Source organism: Chiloscyllium punctatum, unplaced genomic scaffold (genome assembly GCF_047496795.1).
Source record: "Chiloscyllium punctatum isolate Juve2018m unplaced genomic scaffold, sChiPun1.3 scaffold_204, whole genome shotgun sequence".
In the NCBI taxonomy this organism is placed as follows: domain Eukaryota; kingdom Metazoa; phylum Chordata; class Chondrichthyes; order Orectolobiformes; family Hemiscylliidae; genus Chiloscyllium; species Chiloscyllium punctatum.
The window spans coordinates 104,516-124,993 of NW_027309938.1; the positions used below are offsets into that span (position 1 = coordinate 104,516).

Consider the following 20,478-nt stretch of genomic DNA (forward strand, 5'->3'; position numbering starts at 1 on the left):
CATCAGATGCCTGGGATTTGGCGGTGGAGGTGGCCCAGGACCTGCATATCTTTGGTGGAGCGGGAACGGGAGTTAAAGTCTTTGGGCACAGGCTGTTTGGCTTGTTTAGTGTTTTTTACTGTTACTTTCACAGACCTTTTGTAAGTTAATTTTCCTCTGCTGCCCAACCCCTGACAATGTGCTGCTCTCTCAACGGACTAAATTTTCCACATTATCTTTGACAGTGAATCATTCTTTTTTTCAACAAAAGAGTGCATTTTCCTTCCATTTCTGACCATCAAATTCTGCAACATTCTCACTTCCTGTAATGCATTTAGCACTCCCTGAAATATCAACGATGTGTTTCTCTCTCCAGAGACCCCAGTGATTAATGCCAGAGTCCCATTGCCTGTGGAGAGCGTGATGTTTGACTTCCTTGTACAGCTGCAGTTGGTGTGGTGAATGTGCTCCCACAACTAACTTGGGTAAGAGATGTTACAGATTCTTCACTCAGCGACAGTGAAGAGTTGACAATGTGTGTGCAAATCAACCATGGTTTGTATTTTTATCATTTTTATAATTTCACAGAAATTGAGAATTTCTGACATATCCCCATTCTGATGGGGATATTGGGTCAGGTGATCAAAAGTATTGCCAAATAAGCAGGTTTTCAGGAATACCTTAAAGGAGGAAAGCAAGTCTGAGAGGGTCAGGGTGCGAATTCCAGACTGTGTTCCCTTGACCGGGTCGAAACAGCCAGACCGGTGAAGCAATGAATAAATGCATATTTGGGAGTCTGAAAGAAAATCAGTTGTCAAGGTCTCTCAGGTTGTGTGGTGCAGGGAGACAGGGATGTTCACAGCCAGGAATTACATCAAGGGAGAGAATTTTAAATTGTTGCTTGTTAATAGGAGCCTTTTGATGGATCAACAAGTTTTGGTACAAGTGAGCACTTGGGCAGTAGGGTTTTAGATACTCTTGAGATTACATGTAAGTTGAGTGTGGGAGGCTGGCCAGGAGTGTGTTTGGATAATGAAGTCTGGAGATGACACAGGGATGGACGAGTGTTTCAGTAAATGACCTGAGACCAGGGTGGAGTTGGGTGATGTCACAGATGTAGAAATACCAGTTTTGGAGTCGGACTCCTCCTCATCACTCCCCCTCACCAATTCACAAATACTGTTCCTTGTTCTGTCTGTCTTTTCTTGTTATGTACTTCTCTCCAATTCTGCTAAGAACTAATATTTGACCTCACGGTTATTGGAAAATCCTGCTCCATCTCCACTCTCCCTTTCCTTTCTGAATTCCTCATATGTGGTGTCCATCCAGGATCTATCTTTGTCCCTTCCTGTATCTCACCTACATACTGCCAGGAGGTGACATCGTATTGGTTTCCCATGTACACTGACAATGCCCAGCTCTCTCTCCCGATCATCCCTCTCCATTGCTCCACTGTTACCCATTCATTAAACTGCTTACCACACGCCTACAACTCGATTGGCTGCAATTTCCTCCAATGAAACACTGCAATGGTTAAACCCATTGCCTTCAGTTGCTATTACAAATTCCTTTCCCTTACTGCTGAGCCCCTCACTCTTACTGGGAAATGCTTGAGGCAGAACTTCACAATATTGCTCTCATATTCTGAGCCCAAGGTGACCTTCTGATCAGACATCTACACAGTTGCAAACACCAGGAATTCAATCTCTAAAATGTTGCTATTCTCCACCTCACCCCAGCTCCATTGCTACTGAAACACCTTACCCATGTCTCTGTTACATTAAAGTTGACAAATCTAAAACAGAACCCTTGATTCTGCAACTGACCCAGAGTCTGGTTCCAGGTTCTCTCATGATGGGACACATCCTCTCAGTATTTACCCTGTCATACCCCTTAATAAGCCTATATGTTTCAACAAGATCCCCTCTCATTCTCCCCCAAATCCAATGAGTCAAGTCCCAACTTGTTCAGCCTTTTCTTAAAAGATAGTCCCTGCAAACCAGGGATCATCCCAGTCAATCTTCTCTGAATGCTTCCGATGAAGTGATGTATTTCCTTAAATAAAGGGACCAAAATTTCTCTCATTACTCCATATGTGGTCTCACTCGTACTATATAAAGTGGCTCTCAGGTATATACTGCAAACTCTTATACTGCAAATCCCCTGAAATCAGGAATAATAATCCATTCCCCTTCCTGATGACCTGTTGTAACTGTGTGCTAGCTTTCTGTGTTTGCTGCAGTTACCCCCTGGTCCCTTTTGTGTTGCAGGTTTCTACAGTTTCCATCATTTAAATAGTCCTATGTTCTTTTATTACCTCCTCCAAAATGAACAACTTCACATTATCCCAAGTTATGTTCCATTTACCAACTTGTCCACTTCTCCGAATCCCTCTCTGTAAACTGTTTATAATCCTTTTGGAAGTTTACTGTTCTACATTTTCTAGGAGATTCCCCCCTCATACTTCTAAATCTTTCCAGGGAGCACCGGACAGTGGGAAGCATGCTGAGTTGCTGTCTTTTCAGAGAGACTCTTTGGAGTGATTGGGAGGATCTTGCTGCCCATTGGTCAGAATGGAGACAACTTGCCTATCGAGTTGCATGAGACTTTCACCCCCCATGTCTTATTGATGAGGCACAGTGGCAGCACGGAAGGAAAGAAAAGGAAGAAAATCCTGCTGTCCGCATCTCACTGACTCTTGGAACATTCTGTCCCATGTGTCAAAGATCTGCCTTGTTCAGTCACATGAACTCCCAAGGTGGAAACTCATAGAAACCCACATAGATTTCCCGCTGAACTGACTACTTGTCTCCACAAGGGGTAATGTGTACGGTCATCCTGGACCAGGAGGAGGGGATGGTGTGAGTTTCTAACCTGACCTGACAGTGACAGATTTTATAAACTTGTATTACAGGATACTACAGGTGGTTATTCAGATAGGAATCTCAGTCATTGTAACGCCAAACTCTGATTGAATTACCCCAGGCTGAATTACCCATATTGTTCAGGGATGTGCAGGCGAGGTGGATTAGCCATGGGAAATGCAGCATTACAGGTTTAAGGTAGGAGGCTTTGAGGGTCAGGGTGGATGTGATGGGCCGAACGGCCTGCTTCCACACTCTCAGGATTCTCTGATAATTCTACTAGTTTTAGAATAGTTACAGAAAACAATAAACCAGATCTAAACGGTGTTCTAAATTGGACAAAGGCGAATTTTGACGGTACAAGGCGAGAACTTTCAATATTTCTTTGCTATTCCCAGGTAAAGGGACAGCTGGAAAGTGGGAACTCAAGAACAGAAGGAAGAGGAGCAGGAGTCGGCTACCTGGCCCCTCAAGTCTGCTCTGCCATTCAATAAGATCAGGGCTGATCTTTTCATGGCCTCAGCTTCACTTTCCTGTTCTCTCACCATAACCCTCAATTCCTTTCCTGTTCATAAATCTACCTTTTGACCTAACGATTGTCAAGTTGATAACGTCAACTGCTGCACTTAGCACCAAATTCCATAGATTCACAGATTTATCTGAAGAAGTCCATCCTGAACTCAGTCCTAAATCTGATATCCCCTTATTTTGACTCTCTGCTCCCTAGTTTGCTCTGTCCCCAGTGGAAATTACATCCCTTCATAATTTCATTTTCTTTTCCTATCCAACCCCCCATACTTCGAAATTCCAATGAGTATAGAACTAGTTTTCTCAATCTCTCCGCATACGCCAACCCTCTGAAATCCTGACTCAAACTAGTGATCCTCCACTGCACCCTCTCCAGTGCCAGTACATCCTTCCTGAAGTAAGGAGACCAAACCTGTACACAGTACTCCAGGTGTGGCCTATCCAACACCCTGTACATCTGCAGCATAACCATCCCTCTAGCAATGAAGGACAATATTCCCTTCACTGCCTTATTTACCTGCTGCACCTGCCAACCAACTTCCTGTGATTCATGCACAAGGAAACCCAGCTCCCTCTGTACAGCAGCTTGCTGCAAGGTTTTACCATTTCATCAGTTAGCTGTTAGTCCGACCAAAATGGATGACCTCACATTTCCCAACATTGTCCTCCATCTTTTCGACCCTTACCCAATCACTTAACCTATCCGTATCCCTCTGCAGACTTACATTGGCCTCTACACACATTGTTCTACCACTCAGCTTAGTGTTGTCTACCTTTCATGAATCGATGCTGTCTGCTCTGAGACAATTTCTATCCAGATAGCTCACTATTTCTTCCTTGAGAGATCAGGCATTTCCCCCATTACAGAAGTTATGCTAACAGGTCCATTTTAAAATGTTGGCATCACATTTGCAGCTATCTAATCTGTCAGAACCGTCCCAGAGTCCAGCACATTTTAGTGAATTATCACGAGTGCGTTTGCTATTTAGCCGCTGCCATCTGTTATAGTCCCCTGGGATGCACTCCATCAGGGCCAGACGACCCATCTACCTTTAGGCTGCTACCTTTCCCAACACCACCTCTTTACTAATAATGATTGCTTCTCTGTCCTCATCTGCCATTGCATCCATAGGCCCGCAACAACGAGAGTACACAGACAGTATGTTCCTGTTAAGGCCAAGGCTGGGAGGTGTAAGGAATGCTGCCTGTCGAGAGAAATTGAGGGCCTGGTCAAGAAAATGAAGGAGGGATATGGCAGGAACAGACAGCTGGGTTTGCGGGAATCCCTTCAGGAGTAAAAGGGCAGTAGAAGTATAGTCGGGGGAAACCATGAGGGCTAAAAGGGGACATGAGATAGCTTTGGGAAATAGGTTTAAGGGAGAACCCAAAGAGATTCGACAAATACACCTAGGACAAAAGAGTAACAAAAGAGTGGGCGGCACGGTGGAACAGTGGTTAGCACTGCTGCCTCACAGCGCCGGAGACCCGGGTTCAATTCAGGCGACTGACTGTGTGGAGTTTGCACGTTCTCCCCGTGTCTGCGTGGGTTTCCTCCGGGTGCTCCGGTTTCCTCCCACAGTCCAAAGATGTGCAGGTCAGGTGAATTGGCCATGCTAAATTGCCCGTAGTGTTAGGTAAGGGGTCGATGTCGATGTAGATGTAGATGTAGATGTAGGGGTATGGGTGGGTGCGCTTCGGCGGGGCGGTGTGGATTTGTTGGGCCGAAGGGCCTGTTTCCACACTGTAAGTAAGTAACCAGGCAGAGATTAGGGACCCTGAAAGGTCAGCAAGGCTGTCTGTGGAACCATCGGAGGTGGGAGGATTTCATGTCAGCTTTTACTTAGAGGATGTGGAAGTGAGACAGTTTGGAAAAATAAATAGTGATAACTTGAAAAGTGTCCATATTACAGAGAATGAGGTACTGGATATCTTATAATACATAAAGCTGAATAAATCCCTGGGACCTGATCAGGTGTGTCCCAGAACTTTGTGGAAAGTTAGGGAAGTGATTGCCGGGCCCCTCGCTGAGATATTTGTATCACCAATAGCCACAGGTGAGGTGTTGTAAGACGGGCGCCATTATTTGAGAAAGGTGGTGAGGAAAGTCCAGGGAACAATACACCAGTGAACCTAAAGTCAGGCAAGTTGTTGGAAGGGCTTCTCACTGACAGGATTTGGATGTTTTGGAAAGGCAAGAAATAATTAGGGATAGTCAGCATGGCTTTGTGCATGGAAATCACTAACTTGGTCTTCAGAAAGATGTTCAACAAGTTAAACATAACAGACTGGTTAACAAATTTTAGAAAATTGGCTGGTAAATTGGAGACAGAGGATAGTGGTGAAGGTTTGCTTTTCGGACTGGAGGCCTGTGATGAGCAATATGGTGTAAGAATTGGTGTTGGGTCCACTGCTTTTCATCATTTATATAAATGATTTCTATGTGAATTTAGGAGCTATGATTAGTGACTTTACATAGACACCAAAATTGGAGATGCAGTGGACAGGGAAGAAAGTTACCTCAGAGAACAATGAGACTTCAATCAACTGGGCTGAGGAGTGGCAGATGGAGTGGAATTCAGATAAATGTGAGATGCTGCATTTTGGAAAAACAAATCAGGGCGGGACTTATACATTTAATGGGAAGGGCCTGGGGAGTGTTGCTGAACAAAGAGATGTTGAGGTGCAGGTTCATAGTTCTTTGAAAGTGGAATAGGCAGGGTGGTGAAGAAGACGTTTGGTTAACTTGCCTTTATTGGTCTGTGCATTATGTATAGGAGTTGCGACATTATTTTGCAGCTGTACAGGACATTGATTCAGCCATTTCTGGAATTCTGCTTTCAGTCCTGGTCTCCCTGCTATCGGAATGATATTATAAAACTTGAAAGGATTCAGAAAAGATGTGCAAAGATGTTTCCAGGGTTGTGGGTTTGACCCATACAGAGAGGCTGAATAGGCTCGGGCTGTTTTCACTGGAGCATCGGGTGCTGAGAGGTGACCTTCGAGGTTGATAAATCGTGAAGGACATGGATAGGGTGAACAGCTAGGGTCTTATTCCCAGGTTAGGGGAGTCCAAAACCAGAGAGCACAGACGGGAGGTGTGAGGGAAAAGATTTAAATGTCATCTAAAGAGCAATGTTTTCAAGCTGAATATGGTACGTGTATGGAATGAGCTGCCTGAGGAAGTGTGGAGGCTGGTACGATTACATTTAAAAGGCATCTGATTGGGTACGTGTTTAGGAAACTTAGAAGGATATGGGCAAAGTGTTGGCAAATGGGACAAGATTAATTTAGGATATCTGGGCGGCATTGATGAGTTGGACCGAAGTGTCTGTTTCTGTGCTGTGAATCTCTATGACACTAATAAATTCAAATTAAAATAGATTTCTCTTTTATGGAGAGTTAACAAAAGACCTGACAATTCTCCTTGGAGCTGAGAAGGTTAAGCAGTGGTTTCAACCAGAAACAGATTTGTTTCCAGGATATTTAATTTACAGAGACACTGAGAGAAATTATTGTCACAATTTTTAGTAACTACTTTCAGGTAATTGGCAAATAATGCAGCTTAAAAATGTGAAGGTGATTTTATTCAGTAGGTTCTGAGCATCTGGAACAGTTTGAACCACAGCTGGATGCAACTTTTGTTATTGTCAAAACAGATTTGGAATTTAACTATTTGAGGATAAATGTGGAGGGCTACTGGTAAATGGGAGTGGAGAAAGGGCAGATTGGCAGCATCTCCAGAGGAAGAAATAACAGCCCCAATGGGCTGAATAGCCCCCAGCCCCTGTGCTCTGTGATACTGCCCCATTCACTGAATGATGAATCTCATCCCAGGGCAGAGCCACAGTCATGTACAGCAAAGAAACAGACCCTTTCGTCAAACTAGTCCACACCAACCAGATATCCCAACCTAATCTAGTCCTATGTGAGAGCAGTTGGCCCATATCACACTACGCCCTTCCTATTCATATACCCATCCAGCTGACTTTCAAATGGTGGAACTATACCAGCTGTCACCACTTCCCTGACAGTAGATTCCATATACGCACATGAAAAAAGTTGCCCCTTGTGTCTCTTTTATATCATTCTCCCCTCACCTTAAACCTATGCCCCCTCGTTCTGGACTTCCTAACCCCAGGGAAAAGACCTTGTCTCTGTATCCCATCCACGCCCCTCATGATTTTATAAACCTCTGAGGTCACCCCTCAACCTCCTACCACTCAAGTCACAATGGGACCTGGCTGATTGATGGCAGCTTCAGACCAATAGGGGAGTTGGTGTAATCCTCCCGCCAATGGGACTGAATGAGGGGTGTGGCCAGCAGGCCAACACGTGACCATGAGCTGTGCAGGTGCAATGTCACTGTGAGGGGGGGACTCAGTGAGTGTGAAGGGAGTGGGAGAGACGGGAGAGACAGCAGAGACTGGGAGAGAAAATGAGTTTGTGTACTGAGTGGGTTGATAAACACACTATGTAGGCTGCTAGACCTGAATTACAAACTCCCAGTAAATGAAAACCAAAGGAATTGCGGATGCTGTAAATCAGAAACAACTGGAAGATCCTGAAAATGCTCAGCAGGTCTGGCAGCACCTGTGAAGAGAAGTCAAAATTAACATTTCTGATCCAATGACCCTTCGTCAGAACTGATGTTCCTGAGAAACAATGTCGGTTTATATGCAGAAGGTAGGGGTTAAAGAGTAAATGATAGGTGGTGATCGATTCCAAAGAACGCGATGGACAAAGGAGTGGATAACGATCTGGCTGGGGGAGGGTGAATAGCTGTTTATGGAGACTGTTAGTGACGAACCATAAGTAGTTGTAATTGCAGGCGATGTAATAACAGGGCCTGGTCTATGGGATGGGGGCTAGGACACTCGTACGTAGGAGACTTAGGACTTAAAATTATGGAATCCAATATTGAGGCCAGAGGGCTGAAGGGTCCCCAGGTACAAGATGAGGTGATGTTCTTCCAATTTGTGTTAAAGTGTCCCGCTGAATGTGCACAGCACGTCAGGCAGTATGCAAGGAGCAGGCGAATTGACATATTGGGCATAAGCACTACTTCAGGAATGTGAGGGTGGGGAAGAGGACAGATAATAGGATGGGTGTGTAGGGCTGTTGGGAAGGTATTTGGGAAGGCGATAGGAAAATGCAGGTGGGCGTAATGGTGAGAGGGTGTAGTGAATAATTGGGAAGGAAGATGGACAGATGGGACAGTTTGAGGGCGGTGCTGAGTTGGAGGATTGGATCTGAGATAAGGTCGGGGAGAGGAAATGAGTAAATGTTGCCATGTTGTTGAAGGATCGCTCCATCCCACCTATTATTTACTCTTTTACCTCTATCTCCTGCAGTCCAAAGACGTGTAGGTTAGGTGAATTGGCCAAGCTAAATTTCCCGTCGTGTTCAGGGATGTGAAGGTGAGGTGTGTTGTTCAGGAGAAATTTAGAATAATAGAGTAGTGGAATGAGTCTGGGTGGGATACTCTTCGGAGGGTCAGTGTGGATTTGTTGGACCGAATGGCCTGTTTCCACACTCTAGGGAGTCTAATTTTCCCAGCTGCCATCGGTTCTGAGGAAGGGTCACTGGACCCGGAATGGCCCTTGGTGTGTGCAGGAGCCGGAAATTGGGAAGGGGGAGTGGCAGCGGAAACCGGGAGAAAATGATTCAGTTTAGACTGGGAAGTTTTATTTACACATCTGTACAGGACGTTAGTCCTGAATTAGAAACTCTTGGTCCCATGTTTCCAGCAAATGGGAAAACGGCTGTGGGCCTCAGTCAGTGATAGGTCCTGGGTTATGACTGCCATTTTTATTGGGTGCACGGTACAGTAAGGTGCATGGACATGTCCTCTTCCTGGGTGGGGGAGGGGTGATTTGAAGACGAGCGTTTACACATCAGACACATACCAGAGAAATATTTGTCTTTCCAATTCATCCTGCACTGGCTGAGATTTGTTTTGTGAATTCTTTTTATGGGATATTAAATGAGAATAATTGAGGACAGGATCTCAAAAAAGCAGATTTCTGCACTCAGCGGAGTCATCAGGATCTGGATATCATTAGCATTTTCCTGTGGAAGGAGAAAGGGTTGTCTGTTCTGTCTCTGGGAAAATATCTCCAATACTTTTGTGAAGCAACATGCAGAAAGATGTTCAGATTTGTGGTTGAATCGCCCATGGGCGATTTGGCCTGAGTGGGAGCACAGATTTATCCAGATTATACATAGTCTCTTTGCAGGAACTGTCAGATTTAGTCCCAATCACTCACTTCATAATGTTAACCTGTAAACTCCTAATTTTCAACTTCCTTCGAAATTTTCATTAAAATTCTTTGTGAACTCAAATTCCAGCACATTTTCAGATGGAATGCTCCAGGTTCTGACAACTGTCTGTTCATCCAGAAACTGCTGAGGTCCATGTTGACTCTGGGGTTACAAAGGGCTGAGCTGAAAGATGAGATGCAGTTCCTGAGCTCCCATTGCGATGCATTGGAACAGGACAGGAGGCTGGGGGCAGTGTAGGTGTGAGCAGACAATGAAAATGACAGCGCTGCACTGAGTGTTGCTTGACTCAATGAGTGTGTTTTGGAGTTGGATGAAAACAGAGGGAGGTGAGACAGGGAGAAGTTGAAGCTGAAACTCTGGTTTAGTTCAGGCCATTGAGAAATTCACATGGTCCCAATGGGAACAGCCAATTTGTAAGTGATACCTGCAGAGTATTTGTTAAGTTTTTAAAATATAACGTATCAGCTTAAGTAAAGATTGGGGCTTTTGATATATAATGGAAATGTTTGAAGTGAAGGAAGGTTGAAAGCTCTTTTAAATTCTCTTAATGGGAGTAATTAGCTGAATCTAGAGAGACGTTGTGACAGGAGCCCTCAGACCCGTGGTGTGCTCCTCTTGTACAATGTGGGAAATAAGGGAGACTTTCAGTGTCCCTGACGGCTATGTGTGCAGGAAGTGGGCCCACCTACAGCTACAGGGAAACTGCTTTTCAGACCTGGAGTTATGAGTGGACTCACTGTGGAGCATCTGAGAATGTTATGGACAGCACATTTAGTGAGTTCGTCACACTGCAAGGTGAGGGTTACACAGGCAGGAAGGGAATGGGTGACCATCAAACCAAATAAAAGGCTCAGGAAGGCAGTGCAGGAATCCCCAGTGATCATCCACTTCTCAAAAAGATACTGAATCCTGCTTGGGATTCTGTTGGGGGTGAATGCGTGGAGTGGCTTCTCGGGAAATCAGCAACAGCCAGGTTCATGATACCACAGATAGCTCTGCTGTACAGAACCGGAGGAAAGACAGTGGCAGGGTTATAGTGACAGGGGAGTCAATGGTCAGGGGTACAGGCAGGCACTTCTGTGGCCACAGACATGAATCCAGGATGGTACGTTACCTCCCTGGTGCCAGGATCCGTGATTATCATGGAGCAGCTGCAGGACATTCTGGAGCTGGAGGGTAAAGTCAGTGGTTGTGGAACAAACCGATACCAATGACATCACTAAACAAAGGGATGAGATCCTGAAAGCTGGATATAGGGAGATCAGGGATACAGTAAAATGTAGCTCCTGAAATAAAATAATGTCTGACTTACTCACAGTGCCATGGGCTAGTGAGAGCAGGAATAAGAGGATAGATCAGTTGGAGGTGTGACTGGCGAAATGGTGAACCAGAGAAGGGTTTAGATTCTTCAGGCACTGGGACCGTTTCTGGGTGGGTCCTGTACCAGCCTGACCGGTTACCCCTGGGCAGAGCTGGGAGAAATCTCCTGGTGGAGGCTTTTGCCACTCCCATTGGTGCAGTTTAAACTCGTCTAACAGGTGGATGGGAACTAAAGTGTAGGCTTAGATGGGTCAGATTCAGGACAGGGAATGGGAGGTAGAATATTAGTGAGGTAGTCAGCGGCTCAGAAAGCCAAAGGAAAGGAGGATTAAATGAAGATTGAGTCCCTCTTCATCCATCAGTCCGACCATCCCAGGAATTATAGTCAGCAAAATATGGAGCTGTACAGCTCTCTGACTCTAAGTGCTTGAGCAAAATGGGGGAAATCCACAATAAAAACAAGTGCTGGAGATCCTCAGCAGGTCGGGCAGCATCCGAAATGGTGACAGATGCAGGAAACATTGCAGCCTTGAAGAAGTGTTGAGATGATCACTACAATATCGGTTACACGCTGAGTGCCAGAACGTGGGACTAGAATTAATAGATGCTTGATGACCAGCATGAAAACGATGGGGCTGGAAAGGTGACATTTCGGGTCAGGACTATTCATCAGGGCTGACAAAGAGTTCCGACCCAAAACATCAACCTTCCTGCTCCTGTGATGCAGCCTGACCTGCTGCACTTCCCCAGATCCACATTGTATGGACTCTGACTTCCAGCATCTGCAGCCCATAACTATCTCCACATCCCAGGACTCAGGCTGGTGACCCTCCTTTACTCTGTCAATAACCAGGGTAGCCTTCCTTGGGAAAGGGGAACAAAGGTATACACAGTACTCCAGGTGTGGTCTCACCAAGGCCCTTCCAGAAAGGGATCCCTGCTACTGTACACGAATCCTCTCACGAGGAAGGTCACCCATCATTTACATTCTCCACTGCTTCCCACTCCTGCCTGCTTCCGAAAAAGAGGGAATCGCAGAGAAACATGGAATCAAATGAGTCAGAGTCTCTGGTATAAAACTGTTGAACACAATGCCCCCATCTTCTACATAACTGGCCATCAAGCGCACGTGCCTGGTTTGATCATCTAACCACTTCTTCAAGGCTGCAATGTTTCCTGCATCTGTAAGCGTTTCAGACGCTGCCAGACCTGCTGAGGATTTCCAGCACTTTGTTTTCTCTGTTGTGCAGTACTGAAAGGGGGGATTTGCAGTTGAGAAATTCAAATTGAACTTCATGTTCAGTTTGGATAGTTACTTGATCCGTGCCGATCTGAATATCATTGACCTTTTCATTTGGATGGAAAGGTGTGCATTCTGTCCGTGGGCAAATATTTCAAATGTCAGTGTGATTGGGGACAAAGTACTGAGACAGTGAAGTCCATGTTAGCGTGGGGACTGTGGAGAGAGATTTCATTGGTTTTTGAATGTCTAAAAAATCATGGCACGTTTCCCAGGAACAATTAAGCCACTGGATTTGTATGAGGGCAATTAACCATGAAACGAGAAGACAAAAGGATTCCTGCATCATGAACGAAGCTATGAAAATGGGATTGCTGTAATGGAGTGAATTATCGATCATGGATTGTAATCCATTGGCGTTGTCCCGTCAGTTCCAGTGCCGTGGGGAAACACTGGAAATGTGACCAATGCAGTGTAGGTTTCAGTTATTAAACTGGAAAAGGTGCTGAAGAAATTTACAAGGATGATGCCAGGGCTCAGGGGTCCGAGTTACAGGGAGAGGTTGGACAAGCGAGGGCTTTTTTGTTTAGAGCAGAGGAAACCGAGGGGGAATATTTTATAGAAGTTTATAAGATCATGAGAGGCATGGGTAAGGTGAATGCACTCAGTCTTTTTCCCAGCGAACCAAGGACTGGAGGGCATCAGTTTAAGGTGAGAGGAGAAAGAATAAAAGGGAAGCTAAGGGGCAACTGTTTCCACCAGAGGGTGGTACGCATATGGAATGAGCTGCCATTGGAAGTGGTTGAGGCGGATACACGAATAACATGTAAAAGGCATTTGGACAAATACATGGATAGCAAAGTTTCAGAAGCAGATGGGCCAAGTGCAGGGAAATGTGGTCAGCGTGGATGGACATTCTGATCGGCATGGGACATTTTGGGCCAAAGGGCCTGTCTCTGCTGTAGGATGCTGTAACTAAGTGCATTTGCTATTTCTCCCACGAACTCTGGTATCCTGGGATGTATTCCATCAGGGCAATGAGACTTGTTTACCTTTAGCTCCATTAGCTTGCCCAGCTCTAACTCTTTCACGATAATGGTTATTATCTAGGTCCTCACCTTCCTCATTCTCCTTATCAATTACTGACATGTTCTTCGTATCCTCCATTGTGAAGACTGACTGCTGTGTACACATATTTCTGAACCCTGCTGGATAGGAATAACTAGGTACAGAACTCTGAGAGGTCTTCTTTGAGTATTTATTGATGAGACTTGGTAGTTACCTGGGGATTTTACGTGCAAAACGCCTTTAGGCAGCATCAGGTCCAATGTACGGCTCCCATTCTTCTACCGTTGTGATTTGTGACTTTGCATAGAGACGGTCTCTCAGGATTATCTCCATGGCAACAACAGTTAAAAAGTCTAGTTCAGTTCAACTCTGTGGTTAAACCACACACCCCTCCCCCCACGCCCCCGTGGCTCCCTCAAGTACCTGACAGGCGCTTCAGTTTCAGTGGGGCTGTCTGTCAGGATTCTGATGTGGAGGAGCCGGGGTTGGGGTGGGGTGGACAAAGTTAAAAACCACACAACACCAGGTTATAGTCCGACAGGTTTATTTGGAAGTACAAGCTTTTGGAGTGTGCTGTGATTTTGAACTTGATCAGGATTATCTCTATGGTAACAGTTAAATGCTTCAACAATTACAGAGGCCATATGTTCACCAAACAATAGGTTTCCCTCTAGCAGTGTAAACTGCTATTCTGTCCCTGGGCATTGCTACTCATCACTATTTATACCCAATCCCATCAAGCTTTCAGTTGACCTTTGAAGTTTACCTAATCTCCTAATTTCTCCTTGGTCATTGCCAATTTGTATGCCTTCTATTTCAATTTGATAGACTCCCTTATTTCCTTAGACACCCATGGCAGCTTACCCCTTTTCCGACAGTCCTTCCTTTTCACTGATATATACTTTTGCTGAGCACTTCGAAAAATTGCTTTGGTATTCCTCCACTGTCTGTAAACTATCCCCCCCATAAAGTCTTTGCTCCCAGTCGACATTACCAACTCCTGCCTCATCCTATTGTAGTCTTCTTTGTTTTAGCACAGGATCTTGGGACTGGATTTAATCTTCCCGCTTTCCATCTGTGTTCTAAATTCAACCAGATTTATCACGCGTCTTTTGTCAGATTACGAGGTGAGGCGATGTTTCCTGGGTGTTTTGGTTTTCATTATCAGTAACCTTGGCTTTGTAATAAATTACAGAATAAATATTCACAACAGAGTATTCTGGACAGTGTGAATGTACCACACAGTCTATAACCATAAATCACTGTTACCCCTCAGTTTAAAATTGCAAAATCATTATCTTCTACACACTTCCTCGCTATCTCAGTTTTGAATACTTTTCCACTTGACTATCCTCCATTTTCCGAAAATCTCCTTTGGTGAAGGTGGTGAGTTTTGGATTCCGCTTTCCAGTTATTACCGTAAGAAGATAAGCACTGGGCACAGGAGAGGCAATGCAGCCTTTCGAACCAGCTCCACCATTTAATACGGTGATGATTGAGCTCACCTCGGTCTCAGCTGGCTTTTCCCGCCTTTTCTCTCTCTCTCTCTCTCTCTCTCTCTCTCTCTCTCTCTTTCTCACCCTTCAGCTCATTGCAAATTAAAAATCTGTATCTGTCCATTAAATTTGCTCATTGTCTTGGCATCCACTGCGTTTTGAATAGGGAATTCCACAGATTCATAACACATCGAGATAGGTACATTCTTCTTCATGAGAATAAAATAGAATCCCTACAGTGCAGATTCATCCATCGAGTCCACACTAATCCTATAATTCAGACTCACCCATTCCCAGTATTTCCCATGGTTAATGGCTTAACCTGCACATGCATGGACACTGTGGTTTAGCATGGCGAATCCACCTAACCTGCACATCTTTGCACTTTGGGAAGAAACTGGAACACCGAACAAAACCATGCAGCCACTGGGAGAACGTGGAAACTCCACACGGTCACCTAAAGCTTGAATCAAACCAGGGTCTCTGAAGCTGTGAGGTAGAGGTGCTAGCCACTGAGCCACCTCTGCCGAAAACTGCTTCCCCTTATTGACCCCTCCACCCCGCAATTGACTGAATCTATATTCCTTACGTCAGAAATTGGGTTGTCTAACCAGATGTCTCAGTCAAACCCAGTGACAAGCCATATGTCCTGTCTGTCTGAATGGGGATCCTATAAACAACATCCTTCCACCCCACACGTTTCATTCACTTTCCAGAGACAAGGCTCCAGTGACTTCATGGGGACTGCAACTTCCATAATTCCTGAGGCAGGGACCACAGGTGTATTGGGAAACACGGCACTGTATATGTACAGAATGTGGGCGGGTTTTGGCGCACATGTTTTGGGGTAATTAGTGGAAAGTATTTCACACTGTGATTGGCTAGAGGAGGGACGTATCTGCTTGTAGTATTGATCAGTTGGGGGGTCAAAGTGTCACCCCACCCTCGTGGGACCACTCTCCATCCCCAGTTCGTTGTAATGCTGGGAATAAACTAATGGGAAACAAGGAATAATCTGACCCATTCTCCCAGACTGAAGGTTCCTCTTCTGTCCAGGATCTGCCACCTCCCTTTCTGTTTCCGTTTGTTTCATTCTGCTGTTTCATTATTGACTTTCAGCAACTGAAGGGAAAGGAAGTGAACCCAGAAAGGGTGCAGAGTCGAACCAGGGACGGGAAGTGGTGGCATGGATCTGTTAACAGTAACTCCATGAGAATGAGGAGGGTGTACATTAGGGGCAGCAGAGTCAGAACGGTAGGAGAGAGTAAGTGGGCTGGAGGGTAACAGCTTTGGGGGAAGAAAGGGGAAAAAGGTATTCCAGAGAAACTAGAATTGTCTGTTCTGAATTTCTAATCTGTGCATATTCCTTTACACAGGGTGCTAGATGGTGAAGATTTGCAGGCTGAAATCTCAAAATCATGTGCAGATCGTGATTTAGTTAACCAGCATTTGAAGAACCAAAGATGGAGAATCACTCAGACAAAATCCTGCAACACTCTCCCTCCCAGCATTGTCGGTCTATCTGCACCAAATGGACTGTGAATGGTTCAAGACAGCAGCTCACTACCACCTTCTCATCCCCAATGATGGGGTATAAATGCTGGCTGAGCCAGTGATGCCCATATCCTGGAAATGGGTTCGATCTCTAGTTGCTGAACCCCGGTTGATGTTACTGCAGGATGATGAGGGACGCTGAGTGTGTCCTCCAGGAAGAGCACCATCACATTACCCCTGCCTACACCCACGTAATAACACAGCAGCATCGCTGGTATAAAAGGCAGTGAAGCCCAAAGAAGACTGAAATATAGTTCTTCAAGGTAAAGTCATGAAAGCGGATTGGAACACAGCAAGAACAGAAGACTGAGCTGGATGGTCAGCTGTTTCCCATTGAATGGTGGAGCCAGATTCAAAGGCCGAATGGCCTTCTCCTGCTGCTATCTCCCAGGTATGTATATAGTCATGGGCCCCAGGTAGGAAGAAATAGTCAGGGCAGGGATTCTGCAGGAGATTGCACTTCCACCTTAGTTTTCAGTGAGGGATGGTTTGATGGATTTTATTTAACATTTGTCTTTAACGCCAGGTTTGTGAATTTGTTTTTTTTTAACGTACAAGTTTATTCCACAATAAATAAAATTAAAGAATCGAAACTATCTGCTTATAACAGCTTTTAAAATTTCAAATGCCCTTTTAACAAAATCCTGTCTACTCCCGGACCCCATCACTTTTCAGTTACTCAAACTCCAGGGAAATATTCCTTCCCTCTCTGAACCTTTGGTTTGATTTAACTACTTTCAGTTCTCGTTCTGTGAGCTGTGACGCATTTTTCTCCCATTTCTCCTACCCAGAAGTGTTATCTCACACAGCTGAGCAACCTTCCCACCATCAACATCATTATTCCATTATTTTGTTTTTGTTAACGTACAATCACCAGCAGGAGCACACCAGTGTCATCAGTTGAATATTTCCAAACAAAGCCCATTATGGGCAAAGCAAACCATTACAAGTGACACAGTGGGAAGGGGCTAAATCAAAGTAGAGTTGGGGTTGAGGGGGTGGCGGTGGTGGTGAAGATAAAGCACTGTATCCTCTGCGGTGCCCACCTCTATCTAATGGCATAGAGAGCATTGATACACTCCACATGCCCCTCCTCCAAGGCGACCCTGAGAATATTCTTTATCCTCAATCATAGAATATAATCCCTACAGTGTGGAAGGAGAGAATTGGTCCATCAAATCCCACCAACCATCTGAAGAACATCCCGCCCAGAGCACTCCATCCCTGTAACACTGCATTTCCCATGGCTGATTCACTTAGTCTGCAAATTCTGAACACTGTGGACAATTTATGACGACCGATCCACCTAACCTGCATATCTTTGAATTGTGGGAGAAAACCAGCGCACATGGAGGGGACCCACACTATTATGGGGAGAATGTGGATACCCCACATAGGCCGTTGACCAAAGCTGGACTCTAACCTTTTACCTGGTGCTGTGAGACAGCAGTGCTATGATCACAATTTAAATCAATACAGATGAACCCTACTCCTTGTCACATTGCTGTTTGTGGTGACCTACTGCCCAGAGAGGCATCCTGAGGTTCAGAAAGTGACAATATAAATTCAGTCAACTCCAGCCCAGTTAATGTGGTTAACAACAACAACGTCAATACTCCAGCAGTGTCATCATGTACAAGGTCCACTCCTGACTCTGATGGACAGTAACTGCAGAATCAGAGTCCTGCAGTGATGTGTGAACTCTACACCACACGGAGCAGGGGGATGACCACTTCCCTGTGTACACTCACTGGGCTCTCAGTCATGTTGAGTCTCAGCAAATCCCTTGTCACACAGAGAGGGAAACAGCTCCTACCCAGTGTGAACCCGCTGGTGTCTCAGGGAGTCAGGATGAAACACTGAATCCCCTCTCATACACTGACCATCTGAATGGTCTCTCCCCTGTGTGGGCTCACTGGGGTCTCAGGGGGTCAGGATGAATCACTGAATCCCCTCTCCCACAGTGACCATCTGAATGGCCTCTCCCCTGTGTGGGCTCACTGGGGTCTCAGGGGGTCAGGATGAATCACTGAATCCCCTCTCCCACAGTGACCATCTGAATGGTCTCTCCCCTGTGTGGGCTCACTGGGGTCTCAGGGGGTCAGGATGAATCACTGAATCCCCTCTCCCACAGTGACCATCTGAATGGTCTCTCCCCTGTGTGGGCTCACTGGGGTCTCAGCAGGTGGTGCATTTGAGTGAATCTCTCCCCACATTGGGAGCAAGTGAATGGTCATTCTCCAGAGTGAGCTCGCTGGTGTTTCAGCAGATCAGAGGACTGAGTGAATCCTTTCCCACACATGGAGCAGGTGAAGGATCTAAATCCATTGTGCACCCTCTGGTGTCTCAGCAGATTGTAAGATCGAGTAAATCCCTTCCCATACGTGAGGCAGGTGAACAGCCTCTCCCCAGTGTGAATGTGTCAGTGAGTGTCCCACTGGGAGGGGTAATTAAATTTCTTCCCACAGTCCCCACATTTACACAGCTTCGCCCTGGTCCAGTTACATTGGTGTCTTCCCAGATCACATGACTGGTTAAATATTCAACAACATGCCTGACATGGGAATGATTTCTCTGAGCTAGGAATGCTGCTTTCCCCTTTTATATTACTGATAAGGATCAGGACCTGCAGAATTGGACGACTCTGCAGTTGATGTGATGTTAAAGCTGAGTTTTCCATCTGTGAACTCTCTCTCTCTGTGAAACAAGTTTTCCCTATCATTACTACAACTCCCCACACCAGCTCTCCCTTCAGCTCTCCTGAATGCCTAAATTTGGACTAATGCAAAGACCTCAGTAATGTGCTTTTCTCTCACTTGTTTCTGAAAGTAAATTGGAGCCATTTTGAATAAACGTATACACCTTACCAGCAGAACTCATGCCTACTCTGTCATTTACGATTTGTAACCTCTGGGAAATTTGTTACCATCTTCGATGACCGTTATAATGCTCTGCCCACTTCTCTGGAGCCAGGATAAGTCAATTCTAACAATTACCAATAGATTGTATCTGAACAGAATATCCCCACAACAGTAGGCGCTCTGACACTCAGTGCGCATCATTTAAGTTCTTTTTCTTAAAGCCCCTCATGTGTCTGGCAATCTAGCAATACAGTTGAAGATATTTTATACAGTAACCTTTCAGTCTCAATTGCCAGTTCCAGTCCATGAAGCAGCCAGTAACATGCCATAGTGACTTGAATTCTAACAGCAGCATTGCCTTGGCAGAAGAAATTTAGGAGAATGAAGCTGTCTTCTCTGGACTATCTAAACATGAAACACTTCAAATGAACAAAAATCTTAAAGAGATCAATATGGTAGACACAGCAAGGATGTGTGCCCTGGCTGGTGTGTCTGGAATGAAATCAGCACTAACTGTGGTATCTTTACCCAGCATCCCCTTTAGCTGCATACATGTTTAAGATTTATTTGCTGCTCTAATTCCACTCTCTTGATCACTCCCCTTTGTAACTTCTGTAATGTTGGCAGCCGTGCAAATTGATAACCTTTGATTTGATCCATCCCAAAACCTCTCTGTATCTGTGTCTCACTTTTGTTCACTGAGACCCTCATTCAATCTGATCTCTTTACAAACCCTGCCCTGATATTCCCTTCGAGTGCTCAGAATTAAATGTTCACAGAATTGTTAATGCTGAAAGGAGGCTGCTTAACTCATGAGCTCTCCAAAGGTAAGAGGGCTGAGAGGTAAATAAGAGGGGTGTGTGGGGTTGGTGGGATGGGAACTCGGAAGGCAATAGGTAGATGTAGATGGGAGGTAATGATGAGAGGGTGGAGTGGATAATTGGGAAGGAAGATGGACAGGTGGGACAGTTCAAGAGGCCAGTGTCGAGTTGGAGGGTTGGATCTGAGATAAGTTGGGGGGGAGGGGAGATGAGCAAACCTTGATGCCATGTGGTTGAAGGGTCCCAAGGTGGAAGAAAAGGTGTTATTACTCCAGGCTTCGGGTGACTGGGATTTGGCAATGGAGGCAGCCCAGAATCTGCATGTCCTTGGTGGAGTGGGGGAGGGCGTTGAAGTGGTCGTTGAGAGGGTGGTGGAGTTGTTTGGTGCATGTGTTCCAGAAATGTTCTCTGAATCAAGTTGACGTCCTGACTCCCCAATGTAGAGGAGACCACATCGAGAGCAAA

The 20,478-nt window shown here is 45.4% G+C and overlaps 1 long non-coding RNA gene across 2 annotated transcripts in view; it reads left to right on the top strand.

Annotated features, from left to right (window-relative positions):
* LOC140471925 (uncharacterized) overlaps positions 1–20,478 on the top strand; it is a 39,317-nt gene that overhangs the window by 7,985 nt on the left and 10,854 nt on the right. For both annotated transcript variants that reach the window (XR_011957285.1, XR_011957286.1), the window contains exons 3-4: positions 356–464; positions 16,154–16,722. This is a non-coding gene — a long non-coding RNA (uncharacterized lncRNA). The remainder of the gene's footprint in view (positions 1–355; positions 465–16,153; positions 16,723–20,478) is intronic.